The sequence below is a fragment of the Amphiura filiformis genome, unplaced genomic scaffold, assembly GCF_039555335.1.
Source record: "Amphiura filiformis unplaced genomic scaffold, Afil_fr2py scaffold_62, whole genome shotgun sequence".
Taxonomy (NCBI): Eukaryota; Metazoa; Echinodermata; class Ophiuroidea; order Amphilepidida; family Amphiuridae; genus Amphiura; species Amphiura filiformis.
In genome coordinates, this window is record NW_027305526.1 from 320,124 (window position 1) to 337,530 (window position 17,407).

Below are 17,407 nucleotides of genomic sequence, written 5' to 3' on the forward strand. Positions count from 1 at the left end.
GGCTGGCCTATGGTAGTTCTCGACACTTCCTTTTGCACACATTTTTGCTCTGGGAATTATGGCCTATGACCTTGCCTTGATTATTGCATAAATAAAACTAAAAGTTCATGCCTTGGACATCTCGCGAAGCTGAGCAGCTTGTACAGCAAATGTGGTGTAGATATTTTACAATGTAAAATTAGCCATCGGTTATTTGGAGGGCATTGTGAAACATTTTGCCTTTGGAATGGAGGAATATCCCAAGGGGTGCAGCCCTGAGGGATATTCCGCAAGTGGTGTGATACACACTCACAGAAGTTATGAATATATTATAGGCATACTATTAATGATGGGCAAGTTGATGAATTTAATATCTATTGTTTTGTTACCTCCAGGAAGTGGTTGTAAACTTCTTGATTTGTAGAAAATGAAAAGCACAAAGGCAAATGTGAACGAGACTTCTAAAATGGCAGACGTAGAAACCATGGCTAGGGATCTGCAAGACCTTAACTTGAAGCATGGTAAGAGATAAGGCCAAGTAAAATAAACAAATAAATGTATATCGTCCCAAATTGATATCGTCCGGACTTTCTCAAAATTTGGTGAGGGAGGCCCTTATTATTTGTTAATTTTCCCAGACGTCACCGATCAATCGATATTGGGTCCGGCATTCAAGGCATCTGCATCCAAGCGCAAATACCGCACCGGCAATCCCGGCATGCACGATTAATTTTGCTTGATGCTCGGTGCCCCTGTGCAATTTTGCCAGCTCATAGTACGCAACTACGCATAATGTTCGCACACCATAGAGAGTAAACATTGATTTTCAAATAGCATCGCATTTTTTCTGTTTCTTTTGTATTTTGTAGTCAAATAAGCTGACACAGAGGTTAACAATGTACACTTCCCGTTTAAACAATTATTTTGTGAAATCTAAAGTGACAAAATACAAAACCGATGAGAAAATACGAAGTGTTAGGTGTTTACATATTGTGTGCACTTGAGAAATCATGTGTTATTTGTTTGATCAAGACCCAATATCGATGTCACAGGAGTCAATTTGCCATAGTTTCAATTTTTAATAGTTTCTTGATTAAGTTTAAAATGACAGTGTGTCACTCCCATCAGTATCAACCATTTTTATTCAGTTTATACAATGTACTTCCTTTAAAAAATAATGTTTTTCATGTCAAGTTCTGAATCCAACTTTGATATCACAGAGGTTGACAGTGGTTGTGCAAATGATGAATGCTGCAAAGGACGAGATTGTCTAAAAACCATATCAGAAGATATCAAACTAACTTGTCAACAGGCAAAAGATACCAAGGGTGTGCTGTACGTAAGTCAGTATATCCATCCCCATCAGGAAGGTCCCCCGGATACGAGGCAGTACTTCATCTACAAGATTCCAGATGAGAATAATACAGAAAGGGTTGTGTGCCAGAAAGCTTTTGTAGAGATATTTGGTTTATCGCAGTATTCCTTACAGCAAGCGCAAGGAGGTAAGAGCAGGAGTGTAGCCATGCGAATGAATCTATAAGAATTATTTTTGCACACAAACATTATGTAACCAGAGGTTTCCGATGGTATAAATTATAAAAATCTCCATTTTTTTTTTACAATCCCGCTATCCGGGCCAAGATATACAAGAAAATACTGTTTCAATCACAAAAATTTTACACGCCTACACATAAGACTTGATGATGAGTCTATTCAGATATCGTTGTCAAGCTTGAGGTGATTGACCCCCAATGATTGACAGTTGGGAACGCATAGTGTTACAAGTAGTCATGGTGCTGAGCGCATTCGATCGACGGTCGCCAGCACCAACGAAACCCAAGATGGCAGCCTCCATGCGTGTATCGGGGGTGCTGGTGTGGAACCAAAACAACAGCGGGAATCGCTGGTTCAATCAAGCCGAAAAGAACAGGAGGGATCAGCGAAATTTACTGTCAGGGGCATGGTAGCTATCATAATCTTGATGTATTTGCATTCTAAATTCGCCTTGGTCGTGGATATACAATAAAAGTTGCCCCACCTAGTCAGAACTGATGCCCACAATAAAATGCAAAATTACAAACATTTTCACTCTTTGCTGCAATTTTGAGTAAAATTTGTTTGTGTCTTTAAACATGTGCGCATGTACACAAGGCTTGATTGCTTCATCACATGATCACTACTTTAGACCTCTTTGAATTTACTTTCAGACCAGCTATGCCATTCCATAAAACACAACAAATCCCCAGTGACACTCTACCCAGAGAAAAAAGGACTCCTGTCTTTGGATTATGAACTTGTGACTTTTTTCTCGGGTGTCAGTTTTTGGGTGAGCAGTTCTCATTCTGAACTGAAATCATTGCGAGATGAGTTGATAATTAAAGAATGAATTTCCAAACGGGGCTATGAAGTAGACTTCTTTAAAGTGCTGACAGTTCTATTTATTCCATGTTCATTACAGCTGCCCTAAATAGAACCAAGGGAACACACACTGTAAGAGATAAAGGTAAGTTTTGTAATTCAGCAGATCAAAAATTCTGATTTTGTCAAGTTTGCAATCCTGAGAACTGTTACTTTTGCAACTCTGAGAACATCATTTTCATTCTCAAATACAAAAGGATAAGAAAATGTATTTATATTTTGACAAACTTCCTGAGTATTTCGTGATCCTATCTTCCTCTTTTTATGACATTTTCAGTAGATCCACAAAAAAGCCTATTCCTAAAATTTCAGTTTATTCCGATTTTGCAATTGCGAGTTATGCATGATTATGTGTATTACACAACTCCATAGACAATATTTTTGCTAAATAAATTAATCTGTAAGAAATGTTTTGTACATATACATTATGTAGCCAGAGGTTTCCAGTGGTATAAAAATCTTCTTTTGAGAAATGTGGGGGGATGATGCTGTGAATCATGAAATGCCCTTTTAGCTAAATTGTTCAATCAAAAGGACAAGAAATGTTTGTCTCAACTACAGCTGTTTTTCAGAAAAACCTTGGCATATTTTTCTTGGGATGATATTGACTGCTGAAGTATGGCTAGCAAGTTTGGGAAAACATGACATGCATACACCATGACAAAATGCGCTATTCCAGTTGAAATCCATACACCTTCTGTTGAAGACATGCACTTAATCTCCCACACAAGGGTACAGACTTCACAGGTAACTCAATTTGAAATACATACTCCCTGTGATAAAGATTAAGGGCAGTCTTCCATAGGGGGTGTATGGATTTCCAGGCTAAACTCAATTTCTAGTAAGCGATTTTCCACTCGCCAAAGACGCTAAATATCGCTCGCTGCATTGAATTGGGCTAGTAGTTGTCCTATGAGGAGGGGAACATGACAGACCCTCCCTGACATTTCAACATCCACCTCATGTGCAAACACTCTTCAATGTCGCTTCCCCCTGGGCATGGGGGAATTGGCACCAGTTATAAAACCGGACCAGTTGTTTTTTACAAGTCTAATTCAATGAACCACTGAGTGCATAAATATTTACCTCTTCATAGCTCTGCCGTGTTCACTTTGGTCCTTTCAGGAGCTTCACCAAAGAGACGGGAGTCTGGTATATTCAAGCGTTTAAGGAGGAGCGTCAGCAAGAGATTTAGATGGAGAAACAGGTCTCCAAGTGATGTCAGGAAAAATGCTAAATCTAAGGTGGGTATTTAATGGTGATGGTAAGATTCTACACTCTACTTGCATTTTGATACGGATTGTAGACAAACTTTAAGAAGTGACAGGCTTAAAGAATAGATGGAGGGACCAACGGTAACTTTTTGTAATGTTCGGTCAACTTGGAAATGGTGGAAGTGAAAAACTAATGTTTATAAAATCATTGTTTTGAATGAGCGACTTCGGTCTGATGTGACCATTGTCAATTGGCCAGGTAATTAGGGATATATAACATGTTTGGATACAGAGGCCGGGAGCAGAAGTACCCTATCAAGTGTATCAAATCATACAAAATCAGCATATTTCTGGGTACTAACAGTCAAGGGTACTAGCAGTCAATTTAAGCCTCTATCTATCTCCCAGTAGTGTGACAATTTGTCAAATCCTAGGTCCACCCCTTCTAAAAATAGGCCTTTAGACTGGCCTCAAGCAGTGCACTTGACACATTACAGCCCATACCCTCCCTCAGTCCAGCTCTAGACACGGCTTGGCTATTTTGGCATATCGGTCCACTATTTGTGACACTTTTGGCCAGCCAACGCTTATTCAACGATTTGTAACTGATTAACTTAGCACTGTGGCAGTCCTGCAGATTGGTATCTTGCACTGCACACTTGTCCAAGTCTGCAAGGGTCATATATTGTGGCCGTCGTCAGCTGATTCGACTTGACTATAAGCGCCTGTTTTCAATGCGTGCGTACTCCGCGTCGTGCTCGGCATTGCGTTGCAGACATCGCAGAGAGCGATGCGTTTTGTGCATGTCAATGTTATTTTTGCGCACCAGCGATAGCTGGGGATATAAAATAAAGAAAACATTGTTTGCTGAGCACAAAAAAAAAGGTGACCGCTTCCTAATACAAACCAAATCTTGCCAGCCGTGCCATTGTGCTTTCCACTAGTGATAACGGACCGGGACACCAGTAGATGGTCTGAAGTTATAGGCCTACTCAGCAAACACAAAATGTTTTTTTTTTTTAATGTTAAATGAGTGTTGGTTAAATTGGTTAAATGTTAAAATAACATTTAGGCCCACAAATGTCGGGCTACCAATAGTAGGCCTAAAGGTTAGGAAAACGTTTCTAAATCGTTTCCTATGAAATGCATACAACAAAATTTAAAAAAAAAGAAAAACATCAAAATATTATTGCATATTATTTTGGCAACATTGTTGCAACTTAGAATGTTTGGCTGCAAGTGTTCTATTAGAGAATAACCTGTATTGTTTTTAGCCCCTGGAGTGCATCTATCGTCTCATATAACACGGGCGACATCATTATTTTAAGTAAAACAACGAGGCGAAGCCGAGTTGTTTTATGCCAAAAATAATGATGTCGCCCGTATTATATGAGACGATAGATGCACGACAGCGGTTAAAAACAATGCCTTTATTCTCATTCTTAAACACTTCAATTCAAATAAAAATATCATACAAATTTTAATCAAATTAAATCCCACATTTTGCAAGGAATTACCTAGGGCTTAAAATCGATCAGTCCTGTTGTTGCTGTGCGCCTACTATTGGTCCAAATAGCGAGTACGCGTATCGCATCGACGCACACGCGCTGACCCGTGTGATATCGTGTCATATCACACGGGTAAAGCTGGGTAAGAACCAATAAGATTGCAGGAACGTTCTCAAGTGTTTAAGAATGTTTTTTATTGAAACATTTTAAAAGTATTTTGTGCACTGAATTCGCAATGATAGACAATATACCATCAAAACTATTCAGTTTCAAAAACTGTCATACATTTATAAAAATGATAGGCCTATCATAATTGGCCAAACGCTTTTCTACAAAGTAGACAACCCATGGCCCGTTTCACAAAACTTCTGCTTTAACGAATGACCAAAAAGGGGATTTATTAAACATGTTAAAAAAATGCCCTTTTTGCCCTTTGCATGCAGATCTGGGTCACAAAAACTATACCGGCATAACTACACAATACCCACCACACCATGGGCACAGCCCTGAGCTGCTTCAAAGGGAATAGCCCCCTCAATTTGATATTTTCTTGTATTTTGACAAATAATCCCCCTATAGTCACAACATAATTTCTTTTACATTTTGGTTCTTGGACAAATGTCTTCAACGAAGCGCCATCTATCTAGTAGTTGGACAAATAATCCCCTACAGTCACGACATGGCTTTTGGGATTTTGGTATTTGGACAAATAATTTCAGACAGAGAGGGTGTGTTGGTTGAAAACAGCCCGACGGTGTTGGTCGGCGTGAGACGTAGTGTCTTCAACGAAGCGCCATCTATCTAGTAGTTGGACAAATAATCCCCCTACAGTCACGACATGGCTTTTTGGATTCTGGTATTTGGACAAATAATTTCAGACAGAGAGGGCGTGTTAGTTGAAAACAGCCCGACGGTGTTGGTCGGCGTAGACTCAGTTGAAAACTCATTATTTGAGTACGTCCAAGGTTCCACACCATGGGCCATTAACCAAGTGCGTATATGTCCAAATAGGATATGCACGCAATTCTTGGTTTTATGTTGGCGCAGTCGGCGCAGACGTAGTTCTGAATTGATAGAGGGCTTATAGGTCTTGGTTTTATGTTGGCGCAGTCGGCGAGACGTAGTTCTGAATTCGATATGGGGCTTTGAAAACAGCATGCTTCTTAACAGGACATAGACACACTTATGCGTGTAGGTCTTGGTTTTATGTTGGCGCAGTCGGCGCAGACGTAGTTCTCAATTCGATAGAGGGCTTATAGGTCTTGGTTTTATGTTGGCGCAGTCGGCGTGAGACGTCAGTAGTTCTGAATTCGATATGGGGCTTTGAAAACAGCATGCTTCTTAACAGGACATAGACACACTTGCGTAAACACAATGCACGACTAAACATAATGTATGAGGGAATGCCTCGTTCTAACAAGAAAGCCCGACTCTGCGCTTGGGACGAGAGACCTTATTTTTTGTAGTATATTTAGAATCAATCGTATCAAATTTTTACTTGAGTTGTAAAAACCATAAAAGAGTCTCAATCAGTCTCATTAATTTTTATGTATTTTGCTGTTTGTTGGTATAAGAAAATATGTAATAGTAAGTGCAATGCATCGCAACAAGACCAAAGTCATATAATTTGGATTCTATTATTTTTTAGAATGTAGTTCAGCCATCAATTCGCGGGAGAATTTTCCCAGTTTTAACGTGATAAAATGGACTTTACAATCCATACCCGATGACCCCCCTTTTTTTTTTTTTTTAGTTGCGGCTACCCAATGAACCCCTTTCTTTGGTTGCAGCTACCCATAACCCCCTTTTTTCTATAATAGCATCATCTAAATGCAACTAAACAATGCAGAAACTGTCCAATTTTGCTTCATTTTTTCGAGATTATGCCGAAAGTGTCAAAATGTTGCACATTTTTTCACAATTTTCGACCCGATGACCCTTTCTTTCAATCTTATACTCGATGACCCCCTTTTTATTTTGTTTGTACCCAATGACCCCGTAGTTTTAAAAATAACGCTTTGTACCCGATATGCCCCTACTTGACTCGGTAGGCACATACCCGTCACTTCCAAAATTGAGTGCCCCCCCCCCTCGAGGTTCAAGTTGGATATGGTATACAAATGTGACTCAAAGACAGAGATATACCATATACACAATTATTGTTTAATTCTTGATGGTTTATTGATAGGCCTAGTAATAACAAAATATACTTACAAAATTGGATGCAAATATAAGTGATGATTGTAGTCATACAGTTATAACAAGATTAGAATGTACACGAATTTGTTTGCCTTATTAAGAAATACAGAAAGGTGTTCAATAGAGTTGATAATGGTAATCATGGCTATGTGTCATTCTTTTGAAAATATGCAAGCTTCATAAGCATGTAATTGAAGATTCCGCATGTTTTGAAGGTGATAATGATACTTTTTTGATAATTTTGGCTATGGAGCACGGGCCCAAAACGGGGAGGCTGTATATTGCACGTCCCCACGGCTGGTATACCAGAGGATGATTTAAGCACTTCCCAGCAAGTCTTGCGGTTAGCATAGCTGTGGGGGTGAACATGACACCACTGCCCGCCCACTGCATACACACACGTGCATGGTTAAATTTGAACTTGGACAGATATATTTACAATAAAAACACCTTCAAAAAGTTGGCCGATTTCACATTTTATGTTATCTTATCTACAGAAGGTGTGATTTATCCTTCGTGCATACATCACTTTACATCTGAAATCGACCAAGTAATAATGACACACGGACAATTCTTAAACAACATCTTTTGCACAGAGTTCAATGGGATTTGAACAAGAAATGTCTTTAAAAAAGACAATGCCTCCAAGATACCAATGGGCACCTTTTGTTATTAGTTAAGGAGACACTTATAATGCTAGCTTTAAGGTAACGCTATTGGATATAGATTTTTGTCTGATTGAAATATGTGAGCCCATTCTCTCCTGATTACAAGACTGAAAATTTTATTTTAATCGGATATTCGGTTACCAAAATATGGCCTGTCAAAATGGCTTTCTTTTATTTTTGTTATGCAATGTTGTCAGGTAGGCCTTATTTTCTAATTATATATGCAAGAGTTATACAAAGTAAAATGTTCAGATCGGCTACAAAATAAGATATAAAACCCATGGATGCCTTTGGCAAATTTCCATTTGCATAATTAATTTGGGCCCTAATCAACTTTTCTAATAAGTGGCCCTGATTAATTATGCAAATTGAAATTTGCCAAAACGCAACCGTAATTTTGTAGTATAGTGTGTGTTCTACCCATGTAGACCTATACCATGCCTCAGTGCCATAGCTCTTTTAATTATATCTGATTATCTGAAATCTTTACTTTGGATAATTCATGCATGTAATTAGAAAATCATCTGGCAACTGGACTTGTCAAAATATAGAAAATAAAAAAAGAAAGTTGTTGCCAATTTTTTGTTTTGGTTTCAAGCGCCATTTTGACAGGCCATATCTCAAGAACCGAATGTAATCTACAGGGCATAAGCTTTAACACACTATAGTATTATTTAAATAGAAAGAAAATCTAAATTTGTGCATTAGCCAATAGGGCCACGGTCACCTAAAGCCATCTTGCAGATAATTCTGATGTATGAAATAAGACCTTCAAACTTTCAGATATGAAGAGTTCCAGATGCAGGCAGCCGCTTTCTGTTTTTTAAAATATAGGCCTAAGTTGTATCAAGAGTCGCTTGAGGATTTTTTGACTGAAAATTACAATTGTAACGTTTCAGAGTAACAGATTTTCGTATCAGATTCTTTTATGCTTGTTTATTACATTTTGTATTCAGGACTAAAATAATATTAATATTATTATATTTAGGGGGGGGTCTTTTCATAGGCCATTACTTTTTTGTATGTGTAATTGAATAAAAAATCAAAAACATTATTGTTTTGTTTTCTTTCCTTCATTTGTGCTTTGTTTTGCATCAAAAGGGCCAATATCAACACCTTGTTTGTATTTTTGTAAGAAGTATTGTGTGGGGAAAGATGGTTCTTGCATTTTATTTTTATTTTTATCTTAACAAACAAAAAGCAAATTTCTCAGTCATAGTCTTGAAACGGTCATGGGTATGCATACAAAAATATTGCAACAGTACTCAGTAGAATGGAACAAACTGACAGACATACCACCAACATGACCAACCACGCATGGGAAGCAAATACTTTAAAACGAATTATTCGAATTATATCAACGCAATAAAATTGCAATACTTTAGTACATGATTTGAACAGCAATGAAGCCGGCCATAGGCGCGGCTAGGCGCATCATAGTTGAACACGGCACAGCACACACATCTCGTATGCAGAGAAATCAAATAGCTAGTCGGTCTTTTCAATCCCATCATTTCAACCTATTATTATGATGTAGACACGCATGCACGATGATTGCGGCCTAGTCGAGCCTAGCATGCATGCCAGTCGGCCTGCTGACTCACCGCGTATTAAATGACACAAAAATACCTCAAATTTTGCACAAAACAATCCATGATGTCAAATTATCACATCCAAAGTGTCGCCATGAACGTCAGCTTCAACTTCTCCAGCCAAAGTTTTGCATTGATAATCAGGTTTCATGTAATCATGAAATTAAACCTTGTTTAATGTGTTTTCCCATTGCCACACACAGCATAACGGTTGTCCGACTTGATTTCTACGATATTGCTGATGTGATGAGGCTACAACCCATAATTAAATACCGAATTAAAAATACTAGTTTGCGCCTGACGTCATGACAAAGGCGCGCCGTGATTGGTTGCTGACCTGCGCAGTATGGCATTTTGGTCTGGTTGACAGGACGGCATACGCAAGCTAGTCTTTTTAATTCGGTCTTCAATTATACAACATGAGTTTGAAAAAATTCTAATGCATAATTCATGAGCTTGATAGACTCGCACCATTGGCGCCACGTGCTAGGTGTTTCTAGAATCCCTATAGAATAAGATTAATTTTAATGCTAATTTATTGCACATGCTGAGGAAGCGTGATTACCTTTTTGAACATTCGGAAATGGCGATAGGCGAATTTATGTATGGCGCAAAGTGGTGGGGGATATATATTGGGCTCTCGATATTGGCCGGAAATTAGAGTACTTGTCAGAATATAAATTTGTACATCGGCCTACATGCCAAGCGAATGTGCGGCATTTTAGGTGTAAATTTCAAATCATACTACCTCCTGGCGGAGGCAGAAAAATATAGTGGCAGTTGAAACTCAGAGGGTGATTTTTAAAAGCACTTCCCAGCAAGTCTTGCGGTTAGCACAGCTGTGTGAGTGAACATGACACCACTGCCCGCCCACTGCATACACATGTGCATGGTTAAATTTGAATTTGGACAGATATATTTACAATAAAAACACCTTCAAAAAGTTGGTCGATTTCACATTTTATGTTATCTACAGAAGGTGTGAATTATCCTTCATGCATACATCACTTTAGATCTGAAATCGACCAAGTAATAATGACACACGGGCAATTCTAAAACAACATCTTTTGCACAGAGTTCAATGGGATTTGAAAAGTAAAGTGGCAGTTGAAACTCTAGTGATAACACTTTTACAATGCATCATGGGGCTTCCTTAAATCATCCTCTGGTTGAAACTCTAGTGATAACACTTTTACAGTGCATGATGGGGCTTCCTTAAATCATCCTCTGGGCTGGTACGTTCAATCTCAGCCCATTGTCATTTTGACAATTCAACAGGAATGCCTGTTTCCATTGCTACATTCTTGATGTCTTATATTAAACGAAAGTACGATTGCCGGATTCCGAATGATATTGTTGATTGTAACACATAATAAGTTCTATGTTAAAGCTTTGTTTTACATTACCTAATTACAATTGGGTGAACAATGTGTTCGTATGTTTACTGCGCTCTGTACAAAATAGAAGAATAACATTACATAAAACCCTCCACCACTAAATACTTACAAATTAATACATGAAGAAAATAATATTTAAACTGGACTACTGCCTAACATTTTGTGTCTTGAGCTGTTTAAGGTGGTTATGCAGGCATTATAAAAGTGCTCTAAACAGATTAATTGAGTAGACCAAAGTACACTGATCAATATGCCTTTTCTTTGGAATCAATCGGACATAGGCCTACGGTTTTCAAAATACATCAATTTATATTTTCTTTGTATCGTATTGTCTTAACTCTTTATCAATAATCAATCAAGTCAATAAGCTAAAATGACTGGAGAAGCTCATTAACATATAATTTTTGCCAATATTTTGCTAAAAATCCATGCATAAATTTGCCCTGAAACTTGGTCAAAGTGTTTCTAATATGTTTTAATGTATTATATAGTGAAGGCCAAGTTCAATAATAAACAACATGTTTTACATCCGACTTATTCAAAACTAGGTGGAGGAAAGGGCATTTTATTTTTTAGAGCAGAATCGTGAATACCCATAATTATAGTTATTCTAGCATACACTATGTCTGCACAAAAGAGGAGAAATCTTTTTATTTGTTATACTGACATATAGGACCCCTTATTTATCTCAAAACATTCCTAAAGTGTTTCTAGTTTATTAGCAAGGCTATAGGAAGAATATTTGTTTTGTTAAAATAACTGACTTTCACAAAATACAAATTTAATTGAAGAAACCTCAACAAAGGAAACAAAGAAGACGTGAAACATGTTAATTTTGTTTATTTGGCCTAACTTAAGGGCTATATGTTTTACATCCTACAGCATTATCGTTGCTCAACAATGTAAAAACGTTTTTGTAACATTCCTAAAACATTTTTGAAAACTTGGTACAAATCATTCTAAACAGAATGTTATTTTGGAGTTGCAAAATATTTTGAAAAACATGTTTGTCCAAGTAGTTACAATCACGTGTTTAAAATGTTTTCACGACCTTTATATAACGCGACATTTAAATGTTATTAAAATGTTTTACGTTTTTATAACATTCCAAAAACATTTTTGAAAACTTGGTACAAATCATTCTAAACAGAATGTTATTTTGGAGTTGAAAAAATATTTTGAAAAAAAATGTTTGTCGAAGTATTTACAATCACGCTTTTTAAAATGTTTTCACGACCTTTATATAATGCGACATTGAAATGTTATTAAAATGTTTTACGTTCTTATAACATTCCAAAAACATTTTGAAAACTTTGTACAAATCATTCTAAACATAATGTTATTTTGGAGTTGAAAAAATATTTTGAAAACGATGTTTGCTCCAAATATTTCGTTTTTATAAATATTTACAAATGAAGGTAAAATGTTTCTAGTAAATGGTTGAAATTTTAAACAGGGTCAGTCCATATCAAATCAACCAATTTCTGAAAAGTTCCCAGGTGACCCTCTCAGATTTTGATGAAATTCCATCAGAATATTCTTTTGTGGCCACAATGAACCCATACAAAATTTGGCTTCATAGGCCATGTCGTTTTTGAGAAATGGCCCTTTGAATTTTGGCCCGGACCCCCCCCCTTTTGGCACTCATCATGAGTGTCATTGGTGATTTTACCAACTTTGGTGGCTCATAACTTCTTGTTCTGAACAGATATAAAGCTGCAATCTTGGATTCTAGCTAACCTTATGTCATATTTTCAGAATCTGGCTCTAAATTTCTGATATCTGCTTTCCTTTTTAAGTTATGAGCACCCAAAGTTGGTCATTTATTCAACCGCAAGTGTGATTTTGTCATTTTGGGGGTCCCCTGGTGTCAAAAATATGTGGTCATATGACTCAAATGTCATAGATACATTGTCTATAGGTACATATCTAAGCCCACAAGCAAGTTTGAGCAAATCAAACCATTAATGGAGGAATGGGCGGTATACGAAGTTGGGTTCGGGTGAAAATTTGCTGGAGACCCCCCCCCCTCTTTCAGACCAATGGTTGACCATGTTGACAGTTGAAACATAAATTGAAATTTACAGCCCTGAAACATACTTATGAGACCTACCTAGAAACACAAAATCAGCTTTGGTACTCAACTCCATCATAGTTAGATGGCAGCTTGAAAATAGGGTGGAAAACCTACTATTTCTTGTCTAAGGGTGTTGAATTCAGCAACCATGACAACAAAATCAGCAAAATTTGACCAAGTTTTTTCACAAGTGTCATATGAAATTTGTTCTGGGTGTGTTTTAGAGGCTAATAAACACATCTAGAGTGGTCTGTAATGTACGACCCAAAAATATGCACATATACTAAGTAAAATTTTGCATATTTTGTTGCCATGGTTGCCGAATTCAACACCCTTAAACAAGAAATAACAAGTTTTTCTCCCTATTTTCAAGAGCCATCTAACTATGATGGAGTTGAGTACCAAAGCTGAATTTTTGTTTCTAGGTAGGTCTCATAAGTATGTTTCAGATCTGTAAATTTCTATTCATGTTTGCTCCAAATATTTCGTTTTTATAAATATTTACAAATGAAGGTAAAATGTTTCTAGTAAATGGTTGAAATTTTAAATGTTTTTGCTTCCTAAGACTATGAATTTATTATCAATATCATGCCTTATACTCTGTTTGACCAAACTTCCTATTCAATCATGAGATGGAAATTTGTTTTTTAAGATGTATCCGGGAGTTGTATAACACTTTCAATTTTCATTTCATCACGCTCTAAAACAAACGATTTCTTATGTATTACTTTGTTTCGTGATGAAAATCGTGATGTTTTATTTCATCACTCACGAAAAATTGATTTCTTATGTATTACTTTGTTTCGTGATGAAAACCGTGATGTTTTATTTCATCATCACGCTCTAAAACAAACGATTTCTTATGCATTATATTTGTTTTGTGATGAAAATCGTGATGTTTTATTTCATCACGCTCTAAACAATAATTATAGTTACATGCATTTTAAGAAAAAATCTTATTAAAACAGTATGTTGTTTAGAAAAAATGTAGAAAGTGATGATGATAATGATGATGATGATGATGATGATGATGATGATGATGATGATGATGATGATGATGATGATGATGATGATAATGTCTCCAAAAGTGTTCGGGTTTTTTCTTGCCCTAAATCGATGCGTATATCTATCAAATAAGGCACTTCAATAATCAATAATCAGTCCCTTGACGGCCTCCGCTAACTAGCTACTAACTTGGGTTATGGGCGCTGATTTTCATGTTCACTGTCACTTACTCATCAGCGAAGTACGACCCTTTGTCAATCACCTTCAGCACCCCATTTCGGCATACTATATAAGAAACTCATCATGATGATCGAACAGAGAGTACTTTAAATGTAGCTTGTACCGTTTTAGGGTGGCATTCTTCAGAAGTGAGCGGTCCGTTTACCAAAATTTTCGGTCAAATCTCCATTCAATTAACACGGGAGTTGGCTAGCTATGCCTTGCCCTCACTCACTATTTTACCAAAGTACCAAATTTCTGAACATCTAACCTATTCGCCACTTGCACGGTTCCGCCATTATGCACTATATGCGGGGAGAGCCTCGAACTGGCAGCATACATGAAAGGAAGAATTACGTAACCTTACACAGAAGGTTATGTGAAGGTTCGATTTTCATGTATGCTGCCAGTTCGAGGCTCTCCCCGCATATAGTGCATAATGGCGAACTGCAAGTGGCTAATAGCTGTAATTTTAGGTCATGTACTTTTAATATTGGCGGTTAACCCTAACCCTAACCCTACCACAATATACTGCCGGCCATTTTGAAAAAGTCCACTGAACCAATGTAGATACATTTTATGCAAAAAAACCCGGCAAAAAAGCTTTCCGGATTCGGTTTCACCAGCCAAAATGGCTATAGAATCCACTCGCCTAATAAATGATTTGCAAAAATGCTATCATTTGCCCAGGTACGGTATTGTGCAAAATTTTACTAAACAGCAGAGTAAAATCTTTCCCTTACTCAACACCGGGTAATTTTACTCAATTCATGTGATGTTTGGTTTATAATGTGATTTTTGGTTTACATTGTGATATTTTGGTTTAAAATGTGATTTTGATCAAAAATTAGTTTTTGGTCTAAAATGTGCTTTTTGATCAATAATTTGATTTTTTTGTTGGTCAAAAATCAAAAATGTGACTTTTGGTCAAAATTAATGTGATTTTTGGGTTGAAAGGTGTTTTTACATATCTTACTTGTCACCAATGCGCTATAATTTTGGAGAAAAATGCAAAATAGGCACAAAATTGGCCAGGGTGTAGTACCCCTTAAGGAAAGTTAAAAATGAGAAAGAATCCTCACTTTGCAGTTTTTATGTTTCTTATTATTTTGTGATGATAAAAGTAAGGATATTTTAACACTTTAGAAATTTCTCGTTTGTTATGTTTCTTATTACTTTGTGAGGAAAAGTAAGGAATTTTTGTATTACTTTGGAAATTGTTCACTTGTTATCATCATGTTTTGTGATGACAACAGTGAGAATTATTTTCATCATTTCGCCAACTTCTCATTTGTTATGTTTAACGTTTCTTATTATTCTGTGAGGAAAAAGTGAGGATTTTTTTATCACTTTGGAATGTTTTCATTTGTTATATTTCTTATTATTTTGTGATGAAAAAAGTTGTTCATTACGACGCCAATTTTTCATTCATTTTTAAAATTATTTTGTGATGAGATACGTGAGGATTTCTATCACATTCAAATATAATTAGATATGGCACGATTTGGGGAGAAATTTTGGCACCTATTTTTTGGACATCATAATAATTCATCACTTTTTTCATCACTTTGAAAACAATATTACAAAATGCAATCAAACAATATCAAGGCATGGAATAATAATATTAAATTTCTCAATCCATGGGCTTAAAGCAACATTGTACATTATACAGAAAATTTTAAAAAATCCAAGTAATTTCAAAATCTTTTTTCCATACAAAACAATGTGAAACGTAACAAATGAAAAATTTGCGAAAGTGATGAAAAAATCCTCACTTTTGTCATCACAAAATGATAGAAAACATTAAAAATCAAAAATATAAAAGTAGTAAAAATCCTCACTTTTTTTCACCAGAAAAATATAAGAAACATAATAAATAAAAAATTTGCAAAGTTATGACAAAATTCTCACTTTTTCCTCACAAAATATTAAAAGACATAAAAATTCAAAATGTGCAAAGTGATGAAAAACTATCACTTTTCCTCACAAACTATAAATAAGAAACATAACAAATGAAAAAATTACAAAGTGATGAAAAAATCCTCACTTTTGTCATCACAAAATAATAGAAAACATTAAAAATCAAAAATATAAAAGTAGTAAAAATCCTCACTTTTTTCACCAGAAAAATATAACAAACATAATAAATAAAAATGTGCAAAGTTATGACAAAATTCTCACTTTTTTCCTCACAAAATATTAAAAGACATAAAAATTCAAAATGTGCAAAGTGATGAAAAACTATCACTTTTCCTCACAAACTATAAATAAGAAACATAACAAATGAAAAAATTACAAAGTGATGAAAAAATCCTCACTTTTGTCATCACAAAATATTAATAAGAAACATACCAAATGAAAATATTACAAAGTGATAAAAATTTCGGGTTGGTACAATTTGTGACCCTAACTTCTCATACCCGACTTTTCAACCTAAAAATTTCAGCCAATATGGTACATATTTTCTAATGATTTAAGCAAAATATTTTTTTTAATTCTCAAAACCCAACTTAACTAAATAACAAAAACTGATGCTAAACTTAAAATGTGTATCCATTATTTAAATTCAATCAATCCCGGAAATTAAGCATGTTATTAAAACCCTAAGCCACGATGGGTAGATTTGTTTTTGATTACCCAGATCAGCTATAATGCTATAATAAAGGCTACTGCATGGAGGTGAGGTTTATGACCAAGAAATGTAAATATTGACTTTCCCTCTATGTGTGTCATCACATGAACAATTACGTAATCGTATTGACTTTTGTTGAACCATGGTTGAACTTGTTAAAAGGTCAGTGAACTCATCATCACTCCTGCCAGAGACCATTTTCTCGGGGTGCCCTGTGCAAGGCAACATGATTCAGCTTTGGCCCTTCAGATCTGTAACCTAACTTTTCCAAGCTGTCCCAAAAAATCTCTTTTCCCGTGAAAATTTGCTATCAATGCTAAAATGCGAAGGGGGATACCGGAGCCAGGGGCCAAAATTTCCACATCGCATCGCTCAACTAAAAAACATTAATTACCAGGACAAATGCGCGCGAAAAAATTGCAATGAACAAAATAATCATGTGCCATAAAATCGTGCCAAAGCCCACCCCTATAGCCAAAGTCTTCCTTAAAGAACTAAT